Here is a 10,760-nt window from a genome sequence, read left to right on the forward strand (position 1 = left end):
TTTTGACAAGAGCTTTGTTTCTTTGGTGAGTTTCACATAGGTTAAAAAAGGAAAGTCTCACAAGTCTTTATTGAAAATAGACTGACAGTATGAGGACACCAGAACAGATTTTGATGGTAGGGCTTGTGTCTCGGTTAGATTTCTATTGCTGAAACCACATGCCTGCCCAAAGCTAGGCAATTTATAAGGGAAATGTGGTTATTTAGAGCCTTGTGTTGTTTGTAGCACCATAGATGTCAGAGGGAAGTAGTTCAGTGATGAAGAGGCAAGGAGCGTGAGAGTGGGTGGCTAGTTTTATTCCAACCTACTTGCCTGTAAATAATGCCGTTGAAGGGTGTGAGCACTCATGGCAATGATATAGCCTTCCTGGCAGGAATGCAGATGTTTCAAAGGGACAATTGGGTGCCTCCTTTGACAATCAAGTTACTGACTCCCAAAGAATTAGAATTTTCCAAGGAATCTTATTCTGGAAGAAGGAAAGGGGGGATCTTGATGTTAGCAAGAGGGGGATCCCATCTTCTGGAAAGAGAACTTGCATATCACAGACAAGTTCTCAAAGGACCTTGCAGGAAGGAGTTGGGGCCTACACCATGATGACAGACAAAACCACAGCTCGGCTGGATCTGCTTAGCTATGTAGACCTTTTGCCTTCCAGTTAAACATTCCTCACATTTGGACTCTGAAAGAGAGTTAAGGGATGAGATCACTGGACATCTTTGTGGGCATAATCAATAAATGTCTTCTGCTTTGCTCTAATGTTTGCTTGTTCAGCCGGCATATTAAGGACAAGTAGCTGAGCCTGGCTTCTTAAGGCTGCCAGGCCACAGGCTATGACCCTAATAACTCCAATAACAATGAGAATTGACCTGGTTCCACAGGAAAGTGCTAAATCCCTCTTAGCAACTTAATCAGCTGTTAACAAGGGCACCTCTCAACGCTGTCCCAATAGCCAGGCCAAATTCAACACGAGTTTCAGAGGGAAAGAACAATAGCCAAGACATTGCTTCTCCTGGTGTTTTCCACAGAGAAGTAAATCCAGCTACTCTTGAGCACACACACAGCTCCCTTCCTGCGAACCTTCTAACCTTTTGAAAGGTCTTTTATATTAACTGGGTTTGGGAGGTATTCTGTTTTGCTTTCCTCTTCTTTTCTTGCTTCTCATTCTGGAACAACCAGTCATTCTACTTCAGAACAAAATTGCTTCCTTTTTCTCTAAAGAACAGCTCCTCCCGCCCCATCCTCCCTTATCAAAACACATTTTCTTTGCACCCTACTACATTTTCATGCTTGTGCTTGTGGGAAAACCCAAACATTTGGGTTCCCTATGCCATATTAGAACAGAGCACACAAACACTCAAAAAATGCATTGTCAACTTGCACTTGGTAATTAATGCTAAGTAGTTTATGTCCCTTAGCAGTGACTGAGACACTAAGCAACCCCTATCTCTCAGTTCAGCATACTGGAAACTTTCAAATTACAAAAGAATAAAGAAGGGAGGGGGTCAGCTGGAAACTGTTCTTTTTTTTTTTTTTTTTTTTTTTTTAGTATTTATTATTTATTTATTATGTATACAGTGCTCTGTTTGCGTGTATCCCTACAGGCCAGAAGAGGGCACCAGATCTCATTACAGATGGTTGTGAGCCACCATGTGGTTGCTGGGAATTGAACTCAGGACCTCTAGAACAGCCAGTGCCTCTTAACCTCTGAGCCATCTCTCCAGCCTCTGGAAACTGTTCTTAAGCAGTCATAAAATATAATCATTTTTAAAGTTCATTTATAAATATGTATGGCATTCCCATTTATTTAATTTACATAATCTAAACAATTGTGACTGAATTTTTCCTCAATATTTCATGAGATGTTAAGTAAGGCTATCCCTCTTAAGCTATCTTAAGTAGCCAGTTTGCCATTAACACTTCAGGCAAGGATTTTTAAAAATTACAAAATCAAAGAAACGAAAAACAGTAAATGTGGTTTGTCAAGATTTGTTGTAACCAGGTCTGAGTTACTCCACAAGGTGTGAAACTGTGCCTTTCAGGCTGTGCCTTGCCCTGAGAGACTCCATTTTACAATGGAGCTTTTGACTCCATTTTGAGGAAAGAGGACAAGTTTGCTCTTGGGTAAAAGTATGTCACAGAAACCAGGTGCAACAAATGATTAAGCATCCCAGACCTGGACCCCATAAAGTGGTGGATCTGGCACTGGGGTGATGATAGTCCCACACAGACCTGTTCTCTGATAACCGATGTGTTTGATCAAGGATCCACAGTACTCCCAACTGTCCCCAGGGCTTGAGCTTGCTCAGTCCGTTGCTCTCTGCCCATCCACTCATTCACTTCTTTAGACCTGAACCCACCATCCTTCCTCTGATCTGGATCTGCACTCTTACCTCAGACCTGGACTCAACCCCACAGCTTTGCCCTCAAACCTGACTCTCTTGTGGCATCAGCTACAGCTTCTTTATTGGAGCTGGTCTTGGGTCCATTATCTTACCAACAAAGACTCTGCTTACACATCCGTCATCCCACTGCTTAGATTTTTTGAACTCTAATTTTGCCTCTTTAATTTGTAATTATTTTATAAACCACATAAATGCAAATATATAGACAAACAGACAGAATTTGCTATGTGATGTAAGAGTTGATATTAGTGGCTAAGATTAGAATAAAAGAGTCTACCTTTGCCTCAGCCAGGTTACCAAAAGAAAATTATCCGACAAATGACTGCCATTAAGACTGTTGCAGCTTGGCCAGGCCGTGGTAGCACACGCCTTTAATCCCAGCACTCAGGAGGCAGAGGCAGGCAGATCTCTGTGAGTTCAAGTCTAGCCTGGGCTGCAGAGTGAGTTGCAGGACAGGCTTCAAAGCTACACAGAAAAACTCTATCTTGAAAAACAAAACCAAACAAAGACTGTTGCAGCTGGAGACTCAACTGTTAGGAGAACTTGCTGCTCAGGCAAAAGACTGGGGTTAGGTTCTTGACACTCACAGATGCCTATAACACCAGTTCCATGAAATCTGATGCTCTCTTCTGGTCTCCATGGGTACTAGGCATGCATGTGGTGCACACACATACATGTAGGCAAACATTCAAACCCATCAAATAAAAATAATAAAATCTCTTTTTAAACTGCTGCATTTATGAGTTTATTGTTATCTAATAAAATCTGACTGCAGAAAGACACACATGTGTTAGTCTGTCTCTGGCACAGCACACTCACCATGTGGTTCTTCCTTGGTTTGTCTGTTTCATGTGTCCCAGGCAGGCATGGAACCCACTGTATATCTGAGGATGATCTTGAATTTCTCATCCTCCTATCTCTAATGCCCAAACTATAGGTATGCACCACTATGCCATTCACATGGTACAAAGGAACAAACCCAGAGCATTATGCATGTTAGGTAAACACTATACCACCCCCTAGAACCTGTTTTCTTACCACTATGCTTTATGGGAATCAAGAAGTTTATTTTTATTGACATTTTATACTTAGTCCGGATTTTTAATTTAATAAGTTTAAGTATCTAGTTGAGATGACATACCCTAGTTTGACCAGTAGACTTAGGAAGAAGTATCCCTGATCTTATTATATCAGTGACAGGTACAGAAACGTTGAAGTCTCCATCTATGAGGACACAGGTAAACCTAGGGAAAAGAGGTCATCTACAAGGTCTGTACCTTCTTGGTCTTGAACTTCTAAGCACCAGCATTGCGAGACATCGAATGATGACGTTACCCAGTATGGTGTTTTGTTAAGTGCCCTGAGATACTTGCCCTCCACCAAAGACAGTATTCACAGAAACGTCCACAGATTCATGGGGTGGGGCTTGAGAAACACAAGCATGAAAAGGAAAGTGCTGGGCTGTGTGGTAGATACTGGGTCTTCAGGGACTCCTTTCCCTGCACCCAGTGCTGCCCTGGTTGTCCCCAAGATTGTGACATATGTGTACCCTGTTCACACCACCTCTTTCAGGCCTCAGTCTCTAGATCCAGCTTCTCCTCATCTGCCATTAGGATAGCCAACAACCCCACCCTTTGGGGGACCCAACAAGAGACCCTGGGAGGGACAGGTATCCCTTTCATGCCACGCTACCCCTTAGGCATTCTCACCTACCACCTTACTACCTAGTATCACAAAGTGACAGCCAGTGACATGTGTCCCCTCATGTCTTCCGTCACTGCCTCTTCTGAGTGCCTCTTTCCCAGCTGACTCTCTGGATGACACATGAAATTCCCAGCCTGGCTGGCCTGCTCTGGACACCTCCACTTCTCTCAAGCACTAGATGCCTCTCCTGAGGCGTGCTGCTCTGAATTCTGTCCCTGTAGGAACCTTGTTTGGCACAGAGCATCCTCAGTGGTGTGACAAGGGAACCACAACCCAAGGGAAACCTAAGAAGATGGCACCAGTCTGCTTCTAGCAAGCTGATGGCAGGAGCACAGGGATCTTTCCTTTAGAAGCCAGTGAGAGGTGTCAGAGGAACACAGACCCAGGAGGACAACAGGAGCCCTGCAGGACAGGTCGCACAGAAAACAGATGTACAGATCCATTCTCTGAGGAAGAACTGGACCCTTACCACCCGCCCCTTATAAGTTCAAGCCCTCACCCCCATCCCCCGCCTGGGCCCTCCCTGCACTTCACCAGGTCCATCTGTAGGAAATCCTAAGGAAGAAGAGATGGAGTGAGGTAAAGAACTTGTTCCTGGGGCCTCCAGCTGTTTGGCGCTCCCATCATTGTCCCAGGACACTACAGAAAACCATGATACTTTAGAAAGAGCCCTGTATTGACTTTGGAAGAACACCTCCCGGACATCCCACTCTGTTGCCACCAAAGCCTTTTATAGCCCTGAAAACTGTTCATAACTTCATACACATACACAGCCACTGTCTATATCTGTACCCTCTCTGACCTTCGGATTCAGACAACTTCCTGGTGCCCACATCCTGACTCCACAAGCATGGCAAAGTCATGATGGCCCACTGTGAGCTCCCACAACTCTGAAAGCTCTTCCCATTCAACCAGCACCAGCCAGGACACCCCTGATGAGTAAAGTCAAGTCTCCAACACCTGTGTGGGAAGCAAGGATCTTCCTTCCAGGCAACCAGTGGCTTGTCCCCACATAAGTTTTTCAGAAACTGCAGTGTCTTACTTAGGATAACTATTGTTGCAATGAAACACCATGACCAAAGTAACTTGGAGAAGGAAGGTAGCCAAGACAGGAACTCAAACAGGGCAGGATCTGGACAGAGGCCATGGATGGGTGTTGCTTACTGTCTTGCTTCTCATGGCTTGCTCAGCCTGCTTTCTTATAGAACCCAGGACCACCAGCCCAGGGATGGCACCATGCACAATGGGCTGTGTGAGAGCCTACAGATACTCCATAGTGTGGCCTTGTTTCATTTTCACTCAAAGTCAGAGAGTCCAAGCTTGTTTTGCCCCACAAGGCTGCATAACAGGATGTTTTGGCCTAAGGTGTAGTAGTTACCAGATGTCTTATACTTCAAGGCCTAGTTACAAGATGTTCTATCATAAGGTGTGGCTACTAGATGTTTTGAGAATTAAGGAAGTGTTTACACTTGTCTGTGCTTTGTACCTTGAACCATGGTGTATGTGTGTGTGTGGGGGGGTGTCTTTTGCCTCTCCCCTTGCTGGTGTATAAAAAGCCCAAGGGGAATAAACTTGGGATGACTGTGGTATTGACGCAGAGCCCTCCCAATGCTATTCTGTGTCTCTGTCTTTTTTTTAATGTCTATTACACTAGATATTATTTTTTAGATCTCTGTTTTTCATATCTATTATTTTTTAATATTCACTACTCCCTGCTGTGGATATGGCTCTGTATAAATAAAGTGCTGATTGTCCAGTAGCCAGGCAGGAAGTATAAGTGGGACAAGCAGAGAGGAGAATGCTGGGAAGTGGAAAGCTGAGTCAGAGAGATGCTGCCAGCTGCCGCCATAGAAAGCGAGATGTAAGGTACCGGTAAGCCACGAGCCATGTGGCAACTTATAGATTAATAGAAACGGGTTAAGTTAAGATATAAAAACTAGATAACAAGAAGCCTTCTGTGGCCATACAGTTTGTAAGCAATATAAGTCTCTGTGTGTTTACTTGGTTGGGTCTGAGCAGCTGCAGGACTGGCAGGTGAGAGAGATTTGTCCTGACTGTGAGCCAGACAGGACTAGAAAACCTCCAGCTATACCTCCCTTCAAGAACTGTTCAATAGTTGGATGGGCGGGCAGGGCTGGTCCCTCCCCATCAATTACTAATTAAGAAAATGGCCTACAGGCTTGCCTACAGCCCAATTTTATGAAAGCATTTTCTTAATTGAAGTCCCCTTCTCTGGATGACTTTTGCTTGTGTCAAGTTGCCATAAAAGTATCCAGTACAAACAGTAAGAGTCCAGCCTTTTTATATTACAAGGGAAAGTCACATGATGCTACATAACTAGGGAATTCTCAGGGAGATGAAGACCAGTTACCTTTTAGGGCTTAGGGAGATATTGAAGTTCACATTGTTGGTGTGTGTGTGTGTGTGTGTGTGTGTGTGTGTGTGTGTGTGTTTATACAGAACCCAGAGTCTTGCACATGCTAATCAAATGCTATATCACTGAGCAATACCTCAAGCCCCAGTGTCATTACCGATCTTCCCTCTTGTCACTGGGTAAATGAAAGTGGGATTCTGTCTGTGTCACACCCGCCCCTGGATGGTTTTGAGTTCTCACTCATACAGTGGTACAGAAAGGTCTCCAGCTGGCAGGTTGTTTCATGTACAAAGCTTCTAATGAAAAAGTCAGGAAAACCCTTGTTGTGCTACACCACTGAAAGTGTCAGAGGTTTACAAGGGGCGAAGGACAAGTGCTGACAGGAACAGACATGTCTCATTGTTATAAAAAGCCTTAGGTTATTAAAACATCTTAGCCGGGCATTGGTGGTGCATGCCTTTAATTCCAGTACTCAGGAGGCAGAGGCAGGTGGCTCTCTGTGAGTTCGAGGCCAGCCTGCTCTACAAAGCGAGATCCAGGAAAGGCACAAAGCTACACAGATAAACTCTGTCTCGAAAAACAAAAAACAAAAAAATGTTTTCTCCTGGGGCTGGAGAGATGGCTCAGTGGTTAAGAGCACTGACTGCTATTCCAGAGGTCCTGAGTTCAATTCCCAACAACCACATGGTGGCTTACAACCATCCGTAATGAGAGCTAGTGCCCTCTTCTGGCCTGCAGGGATACATGCTGTATACATAATAAATAAATAAATCTTATAAAAAATCTTAATTGCCATATTCTGTAGGTCTCTGAAGTGTTTGAAGACCACCAATATATCTAAACTATATCTGTTTAACCTTGAAAGCATACCTAACATAACTACAATTTTGATTATTATAGATAACTACTAACCTGCATTTCTTAATTATACATTACATTTTTTTTAATGAGCTGCACAGGTACAATACCTTAAACAAGAATAGAAACATGTATACAGTATAACAAAAATAACCTTAAATTTGTATCAAAATACAAAAATCCATACCAATGTAAAATATTTGAGACTACTGGTTGTTCAAAAGTAGACTCAATAATCCACCCTTTTATCCCATCATTTTTATACTACATCTCCCCTTTTTCCCTTCAGGAAGAGATCCCTGAATCTAATCTCCTTTGTTCAGCTTTTTCCCTGACCATTATTAAAGATAACAGAATTTTCCCAAGTTCCAGCCCTGAGAAAATTGCTCCCAGAGTCCTAGGGAAGACACTATATCAGGCATGGGTATCTGAGGGAAAAGAATCTATATACACTATGTTCTTTTGTCTGTTGACTTTATTCCTCTGTGACAAAATTCTATCTATACAGCTTCAGCTCTGTCCTCACATTCAGCTCCTCTCAATCCCCAGTTTTCCTGTCCTCATAGTTTTAGTAAGCTCCTCTGCTTTTGACCTGTTCTTCACCCTCTGTTCCTTTGTCCTCCATCTATCCTTCCTGGCTCCTTACCCCTGGCCCTGATAAACCCCACAAGAGATCTGCCTTACCCTCTACCAATATCTTCTTCTCCTCTCTCTGGCCACGTGTCTGCCTCTGGAATTCTGCTTCAGTCCTTATTGCCCCTGGTTATGCAAAAAGCCCTATTGTCCTCAGTCAATCTTTCTGACATGCCCCTAGGCCTGAAGGAAGGGGGTGGTCTGAGCTTCATAGGTGCAAGAAGCAAAGCTATGCATCTACAGCCTGCTTGTCTCCTAGGCTCAGTGGGGGAGTTAATTACCTAGAGGTTCAGCAGGTTCAGCAGGTGAAATGAATCTGTTAACTTTATAAATTTGTTTGGACTGTATAACCAAACCTCTATCCATATCATAGCATGTTATAATAAGTCATGAGGACTCCATAGCCAACAAGATGTTTCATATCTCATCCAGTCTCAGAGCTGTTCCCATAGCAGAGGGGTCAGCATATACATTACCTGTTCTGTAGTCTTTTTTTTCTCTTTTTTCTTTTTTTTAGTTTCTTTTTCTTTTTTTTTTTTTCTTTCTTTTTTTTTAATGTCTGTAGCCAAGATTTTCAGGAAGCCTCCCCGAATCAAATCTAATCATGATTAACTTTAAAGGAATCCATAGCATTTCATTTCCTATGGAAACAAAACCATAACCTCACCCCCAATGCAACAACTTCCATTCTGAAGCCAAGACAATTTTAATAGTTTAGCATTTTCTGTAGTCCAGTATTTCTAAGCAGCTATTGTTTTTTGTTCATTACCATTTTAAAAACTCAAAATCAACAAAACACTATACAGGACTAGACACCCTGTGTATTTCCCATCTTTATATGGCTTATTCCTTTTATATTACTTTACTCTCTCCTTAAAGACTTAATTACTTTTAAACTATTTATTCTTCTATGACTGTCTATACCCATTCTCTTTTCTTTCTTTAGCATCTAAGCACATTTTTAAGCACAGTATATCTGTTTAGAGATTTTCTGGGTCTGGACCTGACTTTATTGTGCGCCTACCATGTGCTCTAATTGTGTGAGACAAATCTTAAATGTCAGCCGCTGTGCATCTCAACTAAGCGCATGATGCTGGCAGCTGGCTCCAGCCCACAAACAGCAACCAGGAGCCTTATCAGAGAGACTATAGGATTAGGAAGCTGTATCTGCCTCCATGTTTGCATTTTTTGAACTTTTTAAAAAAGCTTTCTCAGATCCTATGTGGAAATACATGCCTCCATGTTGGACGCCATATGTAGTGAGTCTTTCCCTGTCCCACAGAGAAAGAGACTTCTTATTAATCATGAAAGCTCAGCCTATAGCTTAGGCTTATTCCTAGCTAGCTCTCATAACTTAAATTAACCAATATTTTTTATTAATCTATATTATACCATGCTGCTTCTACCTCTAGCCCATGTTGCACCTCCCATTTCCTCTCTGTGTCTGGATGGCAACTCCACCTTTCTTCTTCCCAGAGTCCTCTCTGTTCCCAGAAATCCCACCTAACCTCTTCCTAGCTATTGGCCTTTCAGCTTTTTATAACAATACATTTCCACATGTATGTGCAGCTGTATGTACCTATTGTACACGGGTACTCACCACACACACACACACACACACACACACACACACACACACAGAGAGAGAGAGAGAGAGAGAGAGAGAGAGAGAGAGGTGCTTGAGGGTACCTGAGTATGTGAAAAGCAGTTTGGACCTCATACAAGTACTGAAACTTTGTACATCTGAGGCCTCAGTGTCATCTGACACTTGGGGGTCATGGGAATTGGGAGAGGCTGAGGCAGGATAGGTCATGGACCTTCCAAGCCACAAGTTCTAGGCCAATATTGGTTACACTTTTTTTAACACTTGGTCTGTGCAGGTGCACCAAGTAACTGGAAAATACTTAATGAAAACGGGCACCTCCATGATGTTTGCGGACTCTACAGCACTCATTTTAAAAAACACAGGTTGAGGCCAGGGTTGTGATTAGTCAGGTGGCATCTCATTAGCTATTATGTACATCTGCCGGGGCTTGTTTATGATGAACACATAACTATGTATAAAAACAATAAAACAGGAGCTCACATGTGTAAATACTGATGTGAAAAACAGAATTCCTCTGGTGCCCTCAAAGTTCCAGACCCTCCCACGGGCAGCCCACCTTCCCCACAAAGGAGATTCTCAGAGAGGATTTCCCCATCTCTGCTGGGCTGTCTGGCCTCTAGTTTTAATCACACCATGTGGTAATCATTTTAGTTTTGCCTCATTCTGACATTTCTACAAGATCGTGAATACAGCAATTTGGTTTCATTGTCTGAGGTCATTTTACATTAAGTGGGAAGCTGTCCGCATCCACCTACGGACAGCAAACTGTACACATCGGCTCTTGGCCACATGGGTGGTTACCAGCTGCTCCCAGCATTGCTATGGAGGACATTGCCACCATGAACATTATTTTCCACATTTTCTGAGACATGTAAGCTTTTTTCCAAGCAGTTAAGGCAGCAGGCTTAAGACAAGAGGTGAACTACCTAAACATACATGTTTGCACAGGTTGAATTTGGTTAATACTGGGATTTGTGGCAAAGACTCACACCATCTTTCCCTTCACTTCCGGTGGGTGACATTGTTGTTACTGTTATGGGAGTGGGTTACACAGGAAGAAGGGATATAGGAAGTAGTGGGCTTCCTCATCATGGAGACATGAGAACAAACACCATGTTTCCTGGAGTAAAGTCTGGAGTGTCATTGGTAACATCTTTACATTTCTATTTGCAAAATGACAAGC

This window comes from Onychomys torridus, chromosome 10 (assembly GCF_903995425.1).
Source record: "Onychomys torridus chromosome 10, mOncTor1.1, whole genome shotgun sequence".
Lineage (NCBI taxonomy): Eukaryota > Metazoa > Chordata > Mammalia > Rodentia > Cricetidae > Onychomys > Onychomys torridus.